Genomic DNA, 17,424 nt, shown 5'->3' on the forward strand with positions numbered 1-17,424 from the left:
TTGTTGGAATTAGAGGAGATTTTCACAATAGTCCTGATAACTAACCTTTTAAGTTTACAGTACCATAGAGATGCTTCGACTCTTATCTTTTTTAATAAGAAGCAAATTATTAATATGCTCTATGTTCTCATCCAGGTCAAATGCGTTGACTCTTATGTGCAATCAGGCTTTCCTACCTGTTTTTAATACATTCTCTTTGGTTTTTACATCTTTGTAAACAGGGAACAGATCTGTGTGGACAGAAGCTAAATATACTTGAGATTGACTTCTAATAGGAGGCTGATAATTTGGAAAAGAAATCCCTCAAACCCATTCAAAATTATGAGACATTTTAATGGTTGTCTGAACTCTTGAAACTCAAAGAGATTCAAGACCGTGCATTATGAGAAAATAGAGGAGGTGAACCGTCAATGAATTTTTAAATAATTTTGGTTCAGCATTTAGAATATACATATTCCTAGTAGACTTTACTGAAAAATTAACCCAATATATCATTTTAATGAATTTATATCTTTAATTGTATATATATATTGTTTACTAATTATAAACTTAATGTATATGATGCAATATAGATTTAATAAATAAATTCAATTTTTAGTATAAGTTTATTCAGTTAGTGCAATAACAATTAAATTCCTGAGTTGTCAACAGAACAAAGTGTTGCACTAGGCATTTTATTTTCCTTCACTTTCAGGTGTTAGAGTTTACATGTGAATTTCAAGTAAACTGTGAATAAATTTTTAATAAATTTTTGATTTAGAATTTAAATACTGAATTTACCTGGGTAAAATAAGAGATTCAGAATTATACAAAGATCTTTCTAGCAGTCTTACTCTTCTATTGGAATTATACTAAGAATACACATCAAGATGTCTATACAGACAGAAACAACCCACATTTCCCCTTATCATCTCTTCCTATCCACCCTCAACTACAGAATTTTCTGAGCAACATAACCTACTCTGCTCACATTTCTTCTGCCCACAAGTCTTTGGTCAGCAAGAAAGAAGCAGCCACCATGGTATCACAGTAAAAGAAAAAAAATTAACTGTTAAAAAATTTATAGATGCCGAGTTTAGGCTGGAGCAAGGATTGAGAATTCTCAGGAGCCCAGATATATGAGGTGTTTGAACTCATTCTCCAGCTTTCTCCAGGTGCTCCACTGATGATTCAGAGAAAGACAGGAGAAACAGCAATACGAAAGAGTGCCCCCTCCCTTTATATAGTACAAAAACACAGACTCCCCGACATTTCATAGGTCCTTCTTACATACCATGCAAAAACAATAAGTCCCTAAGAGAAAGCCAGGAAAACCCACATTCTGTGGCCCCAGAGAAAAAGCCACTGCCTCCTGGGGAGGAATAAAATTAAAAGCTTTCTAATGCTGGGGGGGCAGCAGATCCAGGCAAAGGACCACTGAAGCCAAGAGAACAGGACAAACAAAAGTTATCAGACTCAGACATATCTGAGCCAAAGGATCTTTCTAAGAACATAAAAAAACTCTGACAATCCAATTTAATAATAAGATCCTCAACCCAATTAAAATAATGGTCAGAAACATATGAAGAGGTGCATCAATGAATAAGATATATTAATGGCAAATAAGCATCAAACAGATATGCATCATCAGTAGTTATTTTAAAAATGCAACAAGATGTGCTATCTGCCTACTAGAATGGATATTTTTAACAACTAAAAATATCAATATAAGGATTTGAGCCAGTGAACACTTCACACATATCAGGTAAGCATTTAAAATGGTACAACCATGTTGAAAAGTTATGTACTTAAAAAAAAAATTAAATCTATTCTCACCGTAAAATGTGCAATCCTGTTCCTATATACTTATCTTAAAAAATGAAAACTTATATCCACACAAAAAGGTCTATTTCAAAATATTTACAAAAAATTTATTTAATAATCGCCTTAAACTGGAAAAAACTCATATGTCTATGGTCAGTCCATAAACGCATTACAGTGTATCTATACCATAACATTTATTCAATAATAAAAAGGAACCAACTGTTGAATATATTAAAATATGTGGAAGATAATTATTGAGTATAATTCAAAAACATTAAACTAAGTGGAAATGTTATAAATAAAGCATTACCAAACTTACAGTTCCACTCATAAGACATCATGGAAAAGGCAAAACTACAAGGATATAAATTAGATCGGTACAGACTGGAAATGACGACAGGGTGCATTTTGACTGCAAAGTGGCATAAAAGGACAACTTGTTGTGGGTGAAACTTTCTATATTTTGATTATAGTAACTATATCACTCTATACATTTGTCACATTTTACCGAGCTATACACTTAGAAAGGGTGACATTTCTTTCCTTGTCTGCCTGAGTAAGGCACTGTATATATGTACCACAGCTTTTATGACTATGGGAGTTCAGCTTGGTGCCCTGTGATGACATAGAGGGGTGGGTTTGGGGTTGGGGGAGGGAGGTTCCAAAGGGAGGGGGTCTGTATATACATATGACAATGCTCTATAGCAGAAACTAAAACAACTCTGTAAAGCAATTATACTCCAATTAAAAAAATAAACTTAAAAGATTTTAAAGGATGAAATTTTCATGTAAATTATACCTCAATAAATCTGAAACTAAAAATTGAAAAAGTAGTTTATGGGACCAAAAGAGAGAATAGTCCTTTAGACACTGGTAAGAATACCCACAGAAATCCAGAAGTTTAAAATTAGGCACATTATGATCCTTCAGAGAATCCAGTGTGGCTGGAAAAAAGAGCCTGAAAGCAGAAATCAGTTCAGTTCAGTTGCTCAGTCATGTCTGACTCTTTGCAATCCCATGAACTGCAGCACGCCAGGCCTCCCTGTCCATCACCAACTCCCGGAGTTCACTCAGACTCAAGTCCATTGAGTCAGAGATGTCATCCAGCCATCTTATCCTTTGTGGTCCCCTTCTCCTCCTGCCCCCAATCCCTCCCAGCATCAGAGTCTTTTCCAATGAGTAAACTCTTCGCATGAGGTGGCCAAAGTACTGGAGTTTTAGCTTCAACATCATTCCCTCCAAAGAAATCCCAGGGATGATCTCCTTCAGAATGGACTGGTTGGATCTCCTTGTAGTCCAAGGGACTCTCAAGAATCTTCTCCAACACCACAGTTCAAAAGCATCAATTCTTCAGCACTCAGCCTTCTTCACAATCCAACTCTCACATCCATACATGACTACTGGAAAAACCATAGCCTTGACTAGACGGACCTTAGTCGGCAAAGTAATGTCTCTGCTTTTCAATATGCTATCTAGGTTGGTCATAACTTTTCTTCCAAGGAGTAAGTGTCTTAATTTCATAGCTGCAGTCACCATCAGCAGTGATCTTGGAGCCCCCCAAAATAAAGTCTGACACTGTTTCCACTGTTTCCCCATTTATTTCCCATGAAGTGATAGGACCAGATGCCATGATCTTCGTTTTCTGAATGTTGAGCTTTAAGCCAACACTTTCACTCTCCTCTTTCACTTTCATCAAGAGGCTTTTTAGTTTCTCTTCACTTTATGCCATAAGGGTAGTGTCATCTGCATATCTGAGGTTATTGATATTTCTCCCAGCAATCTTGATTCCAGCTTGTGCTTCCTCCAGCCCAGTGTTTTTCATGATGTACTCTGCATAGAAGTTAAATAAGCAGGGTGACAATATACAGCCTTGATGTACTCCTTTTCCTATTTGGAACCAGTCTGTTGTTCCATGTCCAGTTCTAACTGTTGCTTCCTGACCTGCATACAGCTTTCTCTGGTGGTCTGGTATTCCCATCTCCTTCAGAACTTTCCACAGTTTATTGTGATCCACATAGTCAAAGGCTTTAGCATAGTCAATAAAGCAGAAATAGATGTTTTTCTGGAACTCTCTTGCTTTTTCTATGATCCATCGGATGTTGGCAATTTGATCTCTGATTCCTCTGCCTTTTTTAAAACCAGCTTGAACATCTGGAAGTTCACGGTTCACGTGTTGCTGAAGCCTGGCTTGGAGAATTTTGAGCAGTACTTTACTAGCATGTGAGATGAGTGCAATTGTGTGGTAGTTTGAGCATTCTTTGGCATTGCCTTTCTTTGGAATTGGAATGAAAACTGACCTTTTCCAGTTCTGCGGCCACTTCTGAGTTTTCCAAATTTGCTGGCATATTGAGTGCAGCACTTTTACAGCATCATCTTTCAGGATTTGAAATAGTTCAACTGGAATTCCAACACCTCCACTAGCTTTGTTCGTAGTCATACTTTCTAAGGCCCACTTGACTTCATATTCCAGGATGTCTGGCTCTAGGTGAGTGATCACACCATCGTGGTTATCTTGGTCTTGAAGATCTTTTTTGTACAGTTCTTCTGTGTATTCTTGCCACCTCTTCTTAATTTAGGTTCATACCATTTCTGTCCTTTATCGAGCTCATCTTTGCATGAAATGTTCCCTTGGTATATCTAATTTTCTTGAAGAGATCTCTTGTCTTTCCCATTCTGTTGTTTTCCTCTATTTCTTTGCATTGATTGCTGAGGAAGGCTTTCTTATCTCTTCTTGCTATTCTTTGGAACTCTGCATTCAGATGCTTATATCTTTCCTTTTCTCCTTTGCTTTTCACTTCTCTTGTTTTCGCAGCTATTTGTAAGGCCTCCTCAGACACCCATTTTGCTTTTTTACATTTCTTTTCCATGGGGATGGTCTTGATCCCTGTCTCCTGTACAATGTCATGAACTTCTGTCCATAGTTCATCAGGCACTCTATCTATCAGATCTAATCCCTTAAATCTATTTCTCATTTCCACTGTATAATCATAAGGGAGTTGATTTAGGTTACACCTGAATGGTCTACTGGTTTTCCCTACTTTCTTCAGTGACACAATATGGTCCACTAGAGAAGGGAATGGCAAAACACTTCAGTATTCTTGCCTTGAGAACCCCATGAACAGTATGAAAAGGCAAAATGATAGAATACTGAAAGAGGAACTCCCCAGGTCAGTAGGTGCCCAATATGCTACTGGAGATCAGTGGAGAAATAACTCCAGAAAGAATGAAGGGATGGAGCCAAAGCAAAAACAATACCCAGCTGTGGATATGACTGGTGATAGAAGCAAGGTCCAATGCTGTAAAGAGCAATTATGCATAGAAACCTGGAATGTCAGGTCCATGAATCAAGGCAAATTGGAAGTGGTCAAACAGGAGATGGCAAGCGTGAACATTGACATTCTAGGAGTCAACGAACTAAAATGGACTGGAATGGGTGAATTTAACTCAGGTGACCATTATATCTACTACTTCGGGCAGGAATCCCTTAGAAGAAATGAAGTAGCCATCATGATCAACAAAAGAGTCCAAAATGCAGTACTTGGATGCAATCTCAAAGATGACAGAATGATCTCTGTTCATTTCCAAGGCAAACCATTCAATATCACAGTAATCCAAGTCTATGCCCCAACCAGTAACGCTGAAGAAGCTGAAGTTGAACAGTTCTATGAAGACCTACAAGACCTTTTAAAACTAACACCCAAAAAGATGTCCTTTTCATTATAGGGGACTGGAATGCAAAAGTAGGAAGTCAAGAAACACCTGGAGTAACAGGCAAATTTGGCCTTGGAATATGGAATGAAGCAGGGCAAAGACTAATAGAGTTTTGCCAAGAAAATGCACTGGTCATAGGAAACACCCTCTTCCAACAACACAAGAGAAGACTCTACACATGGACCTCACCAGATGGTCAACACTGAAATCAAATTGATTATATTCTTTGCAGCCAAAGATGGAGAAGCTCTATACAGTCAACAAAAACAAGACCAGGAGCTGACTGTGACTCAGATCATGAACTCCTTATTGCCAAATTCAGACTGAAATTGAATTGAAATTGAAGGTAGAAATAGTGAGAGAAAATTTGAAAGTGTGAGCAGAACACCAGAATGATGGACCTTATATGCCACTTTAAGAAACTCGGAATTTCATATATGGCAATGGAGTTATCAGTTCAGTTCAGTCGCTCAGTCATATCCGACTCTTTGTGACCCCATGGACTGCAGCATACCAGGCTTCCCTGTCCATCACCATCTCCTGGAGCTTGCTCAAACTCATGTCCACTGAGTCAGTGATACCATCCAACCATCTCACCCACTGTTATCCCCTTCTCCTCCTCCCTTCAGTCTTTCCCATCATCAGGAAATGGAGTTATACTCATGTGCCTTATCAGGAATGCAGTTATACTCAAACAAAAAAAATATGAAATAATCTAAATTTTAGAAGAGTCCCTTAGAATGAAACACAGGAGTAAATTTAGGAGCTCAATACTGAGTCATGAGGACCTGTGTAATAAAAAGTTTGACTCCAATTCTGATGTTCAACCACCAACAGCCTTAAGATCCCTGTTTATCTCACAAGTGGGCAAGCTGAGGAGCAAGTTCATGTCTGCTGCCTTGGTGTCAGCAAGAAGTACAAACCAGCAAAGCAAACTTTTAAACTCTTGTATGGAACCATTCCCCCAGCCCCACCCCTCAAGAACAACAAACTCCACAACAATCTCCTCCCCCTGCTCCCTGAAGCCATTTTTGTACCCATCTTGAAACCTGGGTTTCTTAGCTTGGAAGACTCATTAAGTGGGTACAACTCTTTTAGTGTCCTATTGGCATGCATGTGGTATCATCAGTCTGTATATTTAAACCAGATTTTCACTAGGGGGTTGTTGCGTCTTCCAGAAAGCAACCAAAGAATAGTTAAGAGATTGTAGCATTCCAAGTGCCTGGGATAAAAGGGGGAGGGGGGTGGTAGGGTGGGGGTTGGGGAGTAGAGGACTTAGTCCAGAGATGCTAAAGAAAAAGAATGGAGTAAACCTCACGGCCTGTGACAGAGAGAAGCTGCAGTAATGATCTGGGCTTAAACATCAGGGTATATCCTGGTTGTATTTACAGATATAAATAATAGAGGCGGAGCATTGCAATATTTAGTTTTGCTTTCAACATTTTGATTGTAAGGGGCCCATGGAAGATCTGAAGGGAGATATTTAACATGGAAGGTAATTGTATATTAGGGTCTGTAACTAACACAGTCATAGCCAAGACTTTAAAACTCCATCTCTGGTCATTCCTCAGTCATATCTGTCCATCACCCTTACTTTGTTCCAGATTCTCAAGGCTCGTACGCACATTCTGTCTTTGGAAATGTTCATTTCTATGGTCTTATTTCTAATCATTCATATCACAGCTTGAATAAAATCACCTAAGGAAACTTTTTCCTATAACTTTGTGTATCTTTCATCATCCTTTTAATTTACTTTAAAATATTTTTCCTAGTTTCTAGTTGGGTCAGCAGTGGCTTGCAGTGGGGCTGGGGACACATGTCAGCAGTCCTGGGAGGTGCAGCATGCTGGCATAAGTTCTTTTGGAGGAGGTCACTACTAGCCCTACCATAGTTTGCCCTCAGGTCAAACGACAAGGAGGGAACACAGCCCCACCCAACAGCAGAAAACTGAATTAATGACTTACTGAGCATGGCCTTGCCCACCAGAGCAAGATGCTTGGTGCAAGAAGCTTGTGCAAGTCTCATATCCTCATCCACCAGAGAGCAGACAAGATGAAAACCACAGTCACAGAAAATGAACCAAAACAATCAAATGGATCACAACTTGGTGTAACTTAATGAAACTATGAGACATGCCATGTAGAGCCACCTATGAGTCATGGGTCATGGTGGAGAGTTCTGTCAAAACATGGTCCACTGAAGTAGGGAAGGGCAAACCTCTTCAGCATTCTTGCCTTGAGAACGCCATGAAGAGTATGGAAGGAAGGAAGGGAGGAACGTCGCTCAGTCGTGTCCGACTCTTTGCGACCCCATGGACTGTAGCCTACCAGGCTCCTCTGTCCATGGGATTCTCCAGGCAATAGTACTGGAGTGGATTGCCATTTCCTTCTCCAGCGGATCTTCCCAACCCAGGGATCAGACCCGGGTCTCCCGCATTGTAGACAGACGCTTTACCGTCTGAGCCACCAGGGAAGTCATGATGAAAAGGCAAAAACTATGACTCTGAAAGATGAACCCCACAGGTCAGTAGATGTCCAATATGCTACTAGAGAAATAGCTCCAGAAGGAATGAAGAGGTCGAGCCAAAGTCGAAATGATGCCCAGCTGCGGATGTGTGTGGTGGTGAAAATAAACTCCAATGCTGTAAAGAACAAGACTGAATAAGAACCTGGAATGTTAGGTCCATGAATCAAGGCAAATTGGAAGTGGTCAAACAGGAAATGGCAAGAGTGAACTTCAACAACTGAAGAACTGGTAAACTAAAATGGATAGGAATGGGCAAATTTCATTTAGATGACTATTATATCAACAACCGTGGGCAAGAATCCCTGAGAAAACAAGGTCAACAAAAGAGTCCAAACTGTATTTTTGGGTGCAGTCTCAAAAACAACAGAATGATCTCTGTTCATTTCCAAGGCAAACCATTCAAAATTACAGTAACCCAAGTTTATGCCCTAACCACTAATGCTGAGGAAGTGAAGTTGAACAATTCTATGAAAACCTAGAAGCTTTTCTAGAATTAACACCAAAAAAAGAAGTTACTTTCCTCACAAGGGACGAGAATACAAAAGAAAGAAGTCAAAAGATACCTGGAGTAACCTGCAAGTTTGGCCTTGGAGCACAAAATGAAGCAGAGTAAAAGCTAACACAGTTTTGCCAAGAGGACACACTGCTGATAGCAAACCCTCTGTTTCAACAACACAAAAGACAAATCTGCACATGAACATCACAATGTCAATACAAAATTGGATTGATTATATTATTTGTAGCCAAAGATGGAGAAGGTCTATACAGTCAGCAAAAACCAGACCAGGAGCTGACTGTGGCACAGATATTGGCAGAATTCAGAAATAAATAAAGTAGGGAAAACCACTAGACCGTTCAGTTCAGTAGTGTGACCGTTCAGTCACAGTTGTGTCCAACTCTTTGCGATCCCATGGACTACAACACGCCAGGCCTCCCTGTGATCACCAAATCCCGGAGTTTACCCAAATTCATGTCCATTGAGCCAGTGATGCCATCCAACCATCTCATCCTCTGTTGTCCCCTTCTCTCTCAGCTTCAATCTTTCCCAGGATCAGGGTCTTTTCAAATGAGTCAATTATTCACATCAGGTGGCCAAAGTACTGGAGTTTCAGCTTCAGCATCAGTACTTCCAGTGAATATTCAGGACTGATTTCCTTTAGGATGGACTGGTTGGATTTTCTTGGAGTCCAAGACACTCTCAAGAGTCTCTTCTCCAACACCACAGTTTAATAGCATTAATTCTTTGGCACTCAGCTTTCTTTATACTCCCAACACTCACATCCATACATGACTACTGGAAAGACCACAGTTTTGACCAAACAGACCTTGGTTGACAAAGTAATGTCTCTGTTTCTAATACACTGTCTAGGTTGGTCATACATTTTCTTCCAAGGAGCAGGCGTCTCTTAATTTCATGGCTCCAGTCACCATCTGCAGTGGTTTTGGAGCCCCCCAAAATAAAGTCTATCACTGTTTCCATTGTTTCCCTGTCTATTTACCATGAAGTGATGGGACCAGATGCCATGATCTTAGTTTTCTGAATGTTGAGCTTTAAGCCAACTTTTCCACTCTCCTCTTTTGCTTTCATCAAGAGGTTCTTTAGTTCTTCTTCACTTTCTGTCATAAGAGTGGTATCATCTGCATATCTGAGGTTATTGGTATTTCTCCCGACAATCTTGATTCCAGCTTGTGCTTCCTCCAGCCCAGTGTTTTTCATGACGTACTCTGCATATAAGTTAAATAAGCAGGGTGACAATATACAGCCTTGATGTACTCCTTTCCCGATTTGGAACCAGTCTGTTGTTCCATGTCCAGTTCTAACTATTGCTTCCTGACTTACTTACAGATTTCTCAGGAGGCAGGTCAGGTGATCTGGTATCCCATCTCTTAAAGAATATTCCACAGTTTATTGTGATCCACACAAAGGCTTTGGCATAGTCAATAAAGCAGAAGTAGATGTTTTTCTGGAACTCTTTTGCTCTTTTGATGATCCAGCAGAAATGAGCAAATTGATCTTTGGTTCCTCTGCCTTTTCTAAACTCAGCTTGAACATCTGGAATTTCATGGTTCATGTACTGTTGAAGCTGGGATTAAGATAATTTCGAGCATTACTTTACTAGCGTGTGAGATGAGTACAATTGTATGGTAATTTGAACATTCTTTGGCATTGCCTTTCTTTGAAAATTGGAAGAAAACTGACCTTTTCATTCCTGTGGCCACTTCTGAGTTTTCCAAATTTGCTGGCATATTGAGCAGTTTCACAGCATCATCTTTTAGGATTTGAAATAGCTCAACTGGAATTCCATCACCTCTACTAGCTTTGTTCATAGTGATGCTTCCTAAAGCCAACTTTCTTCACATTCCAGGATGTCTGGCTCTAGGTGAGTGATCACACCATCGAGATTATCTGGGTCACGAAGTTCTTTTCTCTATAGTTCTTTTGTGTATTCTTGCCAACTCTTCTTAATGCCTTCAGTAAACCAGTCCAGTTGCTCAGTTGTGTCCAACTCTTTGCGATCCCATGAACTGCAGCATGCCAGGCCCCACTGTCCATCACCAACTCCTGGAGTTCACTCAGACTCATCCATCGAGTCAGTGATGCCATCCAGCCATCTCATCCTCTGTTGTCCCCTTCTCCTCCTGCCCCCAATCCCTCTCAGCATCAGAGTCTTTTCCAATGAGTCAACTCTTCGCATGAGGTGGCCAAAGTACTGGAGCTCAGCTTTAGCATCATTTCTTCCGAAGAACACCCAGGACCGATCTCCTTTAGAATGGACTGGTTGGATCTCCTTGCATTCCAAGGGACTCTCAAGAGTCTTCTCCAACACCACAGTTCAAAAGCATTAATTCTTCAGTTCTCAGCCTTCTTCACAGTCCAACTCTCACATCCATACATTTCTACTGGAAAAACCATAGCCTTGACTAGACGGACTTTTGTTGGCAAAGTAATGTCTCTGCTTTTAAATACGCTATCTAGGTTGGTCATAACTTTCCTTCCAAGGAGTAAGTGTCTTTTAATTTCATGGCTGCAATCACTATCTGCAGTGATTTCGGAGCCCCCAAAAATAAAGTCTGTCGCTGTTTCCACTTAATGCCTTATGCTTCTGTTATGTCCATACCATTTCTGTCCTTTATCAAGCCCATTTTTGCATGAAATGTTCCCTTGGTATCTCTAATTTTCTTGAAGAGATCTCTGGTCTTTCCCATTCTATTGTTTTCCTCTATTTCTTTGCACTGATCATGGAGGAAAGCGATACATGAATGGTCTAGTGGTTTTTCCCAATTTCTTCAATTTCAGTCTGAATTTGGCAATACAAATTTCATGATCTGAGCCACAGTCAGCTCCCAGTCTTGTTTTTGATGACTGTATAGAGCTTCTCCATCTTTGGTTGCAAAGAATATAATCAATCTGATTTTGGTATCAACCATCTGGTGATGTACATGTGTAGAGTCTTCTCTTGTGTTGTTGGAAGAAGGTGATTCTCATTATCAGAGAAATGCAAATCAAAACCACAATGAGGTACCACTTCACACCAGTCAGAATGGCTGCGATCCAAAAATCTGCAAGCAATAAATGCTGGAGAGGGTGTGGAGAAAAGGGAACCCTCCTACCCTGTTGGTGGGAATGCAAACTAGTACAGCCACTTTGGAGAACAGTGTGGAGATTCCTTAAAAAATTGCAAATAGAACTACCTTATGACCCAGCAATCCCACTGCTGGGCATACACACCGAGGAAATCAGAATTGAAAGAGACACATGTACCCCAATGTTCATCGCAGCACTGTTTATAATAGCCAGGACATGGAAACAACCTAGATGTCCATCAGCAGATGAATGGATAAGAAAGCTGTGGTACATATACACAATGGAGTATTACTCAGCCGTTAAAAAGAATTCATTTTAATCAGTTCTGATGAGATGGATGAAACTGGAGCCAAGTATACAGAGTGAAGTAAGCCAGAAAGAAAAATACCAATACAGTATACTAACACATATATATGGAATTTAGGAAGATGGCAATGACGACCCTGTATGCAAGACAGGAAAAAAGACACAGATGTGTATAACGGACTTTTGGACTCAGAGGGAGAGGGAGAGGGTGGGATGATTTGGGAGAATGGCAATCTAACATGTATACTGTCACGTAAGAATTGAATCGCCAGTCTATGTCTGACTCAGGGTGCAGCATGCTTGGGGCTGGTGCATGGGGATGACCCAGAGAGATGTTGTGGGGAGGGAGGTGGGAGGGGGGTTCATGTTTGGGAACGCATGTAAGAATTAAAGATTTTAAAATTTAAAAATAAAAAAAAAAAAAACAGAAAATATAAAAAAAAAATAAAAAATTAAAAATTAAAAAAAAAAAAAGGAAGAAGGTGATTGCTATGACCAGTGCATTGTCTTGGCAAAACTCTATTACCCTTTGCCCTCCTTCATTCTGTACTCCAAGGCCAAATTTGCCTGTTACTCCAGTTATTTCTTGACTTCCTACTTATGCATTCCAGTCCCCTATAATGAAAAGGACATCTTTTTGGGGTGTTATTTCTAGAAGGTCTTGTAGGTCTTCATAGAACCATTCAACGTCAGCTTCCTCAGCATTGGTCAGGGCATAGACTGGAATTATTGTGATATTGAATGGTTTGCCTTGGAAATGAACAAAGATCATTCTGTCATTTTTGAATTTGCATCAGGTATTGCATTTCGGACTCTTTTGTTGACTGTGATGGCTACTCCATTTCTTCTAAGGTGTTCTTTCCCACAGTAGTAGATATAATGGTCATCTGAGTTAAATTCTCCCATTCCAGTCCATTTTAGTTCGCTGATTCCTAAAATGTTGATGTTCACTCTTGCCATCTCCTCTTTGACCACTTCCAATTTGCCTTGATTCACGGACCTAACATTCTAGGTTCCTATGCAATATTGCTCTTTACAGCTTCGGACTTTACTTATATCACCAGTCACATCTACAATTGGTGTTGTTTTTGCTTTGGTTCCATACCTTCATTCTTTCTGGAGTTACTTCTCCTCTGATCTCTAGCAGCATTTTGGGCACCTACTGACCTGGGGAGTTCATCTTTCATGAACTTTCTATCTTTTTTGCCTTTTTATACTGTTCATGGGGTTCTCAAGGCAAGAATACTGAAGTGGTTTGCCATTCCCTTCTCCAGTGGACCATTCAGATATGACCTAAATCAAATCCCCAGTGGAAGTGGCATATAGATTCAAGAGATTAGATATGATAGAAAGAGTGCCTGAAGAACAACGGATAGAAGTTCATAACATTGTATAGCAGGCAGTGATCAAAACCTTCCCCAAGAAAAAGAAATGCAAGAAGGCGAAATGGTTGTCTGAGGAGGCGTTACAAATAGCTGGGAAAAGAAGTGAATCTAAAGGCAAAGGAGAAAAGCAAAGATATATCTATCTGAATGTGGAGTTCCAAAGAATATCAAGGAGAGATAAGAAAGTCTTCCTTGGTGATCAATGTGAAGAAATACAGGAGAACAATGGAATAGGAAAGCCTAGAGATCTCTTCAAGAGAATTAGGGATACCAAGGGAATATTTCATGCAGAGATGGGAACAATAAAAGAGAGAAGCAGAAGATATTAAGAAGAGGTGGCAAGAATATACAGAAGAACTCTACAAAAAAGACTTTAATGATGCAGATAATCACCATGGTGTTATAAGTCACTTAGAGCCAGATATCTTAGAGTGCAAAGTTAAGTGGGCTTAGGAAGCATCACTGTGAACAAAGCCATTGAAGGTGATGGAATTCTAGCTGAGCTATTTCAAGTCCTAAAAGATAATGCTATTAAATTGCTGTGCTTAGTATGCCAGCAAATTGAAAAAACTCAGCAGTGGCCACTGGACTGGAAAAAGTCAGTTTTCATTCCAACCCAAAAAAAGGGAAATGCCAAAAAATGTTCAGATTATCACACAATTGCACTCATTTTACAGCTAGTAAGGTCATGCTCAACATCCCTAGGCTTCAGCAGTATGTGAACCAAGAATTTCCAAATGTTCAAGACCGATTTAGAAAAGGCAGAGGTTCAAGAGTTCAAATTGCCAACATCTGTTCAGTTCAGTTCAGTTCAGTTCAGTCGCTCAGTCATGTCTGACTCTTTGCAACCCCATGAATTGCAGCACGCCAGACCTCCCTGTCATCACCAACTCCCGGAGTTCACTCAGATTCACATCCATCGAGTCAGTGATGCCATCCAGCCATCTCATCCTCTGTCGTCCCCTTCTCCTCCTGCCCTCAATCCCTCCCAGCATCAGTCTTTTCCAATGAGTCAACTCCTCGCATGAGGTGGCCAAAGTACTGGAGTTTCAGCCTTAGCATCATTCCTTCCGAAGAAATCCCAGGACTGATCTCCTTTAGAATGGACTGGTTGGATCTCCTTGCAGTCCAAGGGACTCTCAAGAGTCTTCTCCAACACCACACTTCAAAAGCATCAATTCTTCGGCACTCAGCCTTCTTCACAGTCCAACTCTCACATCCATACATGACTACTGGAAAAACCATAGCCTTGTCTAGACGGACCTTAGTCTGTTAGACCATAAAAAAACTTCTGCTTCATTGGCTATGCTAAAGCCTTTGACTGTGTGGATCACAACAAACTGTGGAAAATTATTAAAAAGAATGGAATATCATCCACCTCATTAGAACTGATTCAAGTGTATTCTTTTTAATGGCTGAGTAATATTCCATTGTGTATATGTACCACAGCTTTCGGCAGATTCATGTTGATGTATGGCAAAACCAATACAATATTGTAAAGTAATTAGCCTCCAATTAAAATAAATAAAATTGTATTTAAAAAAAAAAAGAGAATGGAATATCAGACCCCTTTACCTGGCTCCTGGGAAACCTGTATGCAGGTCAAGAAGCCACAGTTAGAAGCTCACATGGAATGATGGGCTGGCTCAAAATTGGGAAAGGAGTACAACATGATTGTATACTGTCACCCAACTTATTAATTTATATGCAGAGTACATCATGTGAAATGCCAGACTAGATGAAGCACAAACTGGAATGAAGATTGCTGGATAAATATCAGTAACCTCAGATATGCAGATGATACCAACCTAAGAGCAGAAAGCAAAGAGGAACTAAAGAGCTTTTTGATGAAGGTGGAAGAGGAGAGTGAAAAAGCTGCTTAAAACTCAGCCTTCATAAAACTACGATCATGGCATCCAGTCCCATCACTTCATGCAAACAGATGGAGAAAAAATGGAAATATGGAGAGACTTTATTTCCTTGGGCTCCAAAATTACTGTAGATGGTGACTGTAGCCATGAAATTAAAAGACACTTCCTCCTTGGAAGCAAAGCCAAGACATATCTAGACAGTGTATTAAAAAGCAGAGACATTACTTTGCTGACAAAGGTCTGACTAGTCAAAGCTATGGTTTTTCCAGCTGTCCTGTACAAATGTGAGAGTTGGACCATAAAGAAAGCTGAGCACCAAAGAATTGATGCTTTTGAAATGTGGTGCTGCAGAAGTCTTGAGAGTCCCTTGGACCACTAGAGGAGCAAACTAGTAAATCCTAAAGGAAATCAGTCCCAAATATTCATTGGAAGAACTGATGCTGAAAATGAAGCTCCAATATCTGGCTACCTAATGTGAACAGCCTACTCATTGGAAAAGACCCTGATGCTGGGAAAGACTGAAGGCAGCAGAAGAAGTGGACAAAAGAGGATGAGATGTTTGGATGGCATCACCAATTCAAAGAACATGAGTTTGAGCAAACTCTGAGAGTTAGCGAAGGACAGGGAAGCCTGGTGTGCTGTAGTGCATGGGGGACACAAAGTGTTGGGTACGACTGAGTAACTGCACAACTTCCAGTTGAAATCTCACGTGCTTAAACTTAGTGAGCTTGAAAATATTGTCTAATCTGGTTACTATTCTATTCTCAGTGTGGACAAAATGCCAACTAAATGGTAGTATTTTGATAAATATTGATTAAATTAATATTAAGATTCAGCACACTACCCAGCCTGTACATATTATGTAACAAATATTTTAAAAATCTAACTGGATTTCTAAAATCACAATATAAAATAAGGATTACTTTATTTCCTTTAGAATAAGGTCCCCATTTTGATTTGCAAAATGATTTATACATAAGTTACATTCAAAAAGTCAATTTGATGATCCTTTAATTTAGTAAGTTTTGTTCTCATGGATATTAGTATGTGAGTCTCTTAAAAAATAAATGTCAGTTCTCTTTAAATTTTAAGTCACAATCCTTGGGGTTTAACTTTCAGCCCAGGGCTATATATAAACTTGAAATCAGCCACATGCAACATTCTGAGACAAAAACTGACTTGGGAAGAATAATTCACACTCCTAACCTAACAACAAGATGAATCTGCTCTTCTAAAAGCAATCAGTTTGGCCATAAAATGGTCATTTTTGAGGGTGTCTTTACTCTTTTGTGCCAATAGATCATTATCTAATATTTCAAATTGTGTTGCTTTTCAAGGAGTAAATGTACACTATTTTGTGATGCCTTGTAACATTTTCTGCTACCTTTTTCCCAAACACAAATCTAATTAGCACATATTCCTGAGAGATCTAAAGTAAGAAACTTTATTCAACATTTTAAAACTTATTCCTGAGCTAGTAGAATAGTGAGCCAAGTGAAATTCAAGTGACATTAAAAATAATCACAGCAAAAAGGCTTGAGGAAAGATGATGACACAGTCAGCTTTAAACACATATATTCTTGCCACATGCTAATCACACTCACAAAAGTTATAGAATTGCTTATTTGGTATCATTACTTGCTTGCACTCCTTACTACATTCTTACAGGTAATTAGAACTTGAAAACTACAGCTTCCACATATTCTTCTATTTTAAGAACAGGTAGAATATAACCTTATATCAATAATTAAAATTAAAAGAGAAATATGAATAACATCCAAAAACAGAGATGTAGCATTATTACTGTATTTTGCAAGTATGTTCATGTTTCATGTTTTCATTTTAAATTCAGCAACCTAACAAGAAAGAGCATATAACAAATAATCACTAAAAAATGATGTTAGACTTGAATGGCTCAAAAGAGATGAAAGAAAATCTAAGTAACTGATCTAAGTTAAAACTAAGTAAGGACACTTGGCTTCTCTGAGGATTCACAGTATTTGTCTGTTCACCTGTCCACCAGTCTGGTGGGTTTTATTTAAGTCTCTACTAAAGTAACTAATTTGAATGATCAAGAGATATTAATTTAAAGAAAAAAAGTTTCTCAATTGACCTAGGCCTGGTTTTCTCCACTAACATTGTATTTTTAATTATCTTAATTCTAAAATAATTCATCACATGTGATAAGTTTTAAGCTACACACTGAACACTCATCTTTGAACACATGTTTCCCGCA

The sequence above is a fragment of the Capra hircus genome, chromosome 16, assembly GCF_001704415.2.
Source record: "Capra hircus breed San Clemente chromosome 16, ASM170441v1, whole genome shotgun sequence".
NCBI lineage: Eukaryota > Metazoa > Chordata > Mammalia > Artiodactyla > Bovidae > Capra > Capra hircus.